The sequence below is a fragment of the Brassica oleracea genome, chromosome C4 (assembly GCF_000695525.1).
Source record: "Brassica oleracea var. oleracea cultivar TO1000 chromosome C4, BOL, whole genome shotgun sequence".
NCBI classification, from domain to species: domain Eukaryota; kingdom Viridiplantae; phylum Streptophyta; class Magnoliopsida; order Brassicales; family Brassicaceae; genus Brassica; species Brassica oleracea.
This window is the reverse complement of record NC_027751.1, coordinates 36,437,470-36,437,696: the sequence shown is the minus strand read 5'-3', so window position 1 is coordinate 36,437,696 and position 227 is coordinate 36,437,470.

Below are 227 nucleotides of genomic sequence, written 5' to 3'. Positions count from 1 at the left end.
TGTGGTATAATAAGTCCTCGAGGTTGACCATTTAAAAGACCCCGATATTGAACCGATGATATACATTCCACCATTAGTTTAATCCAATGATCATGGAACCCCATTTCTTGTAATAATGCCTTAATAAATTCCCATTCGACCCGATCGTAGGCCTTACTCATATCCGTTTTGACTGCCATATACTTTCCTTTACACGCCTCATTAGTCCGTAATCCATGAAACATTTC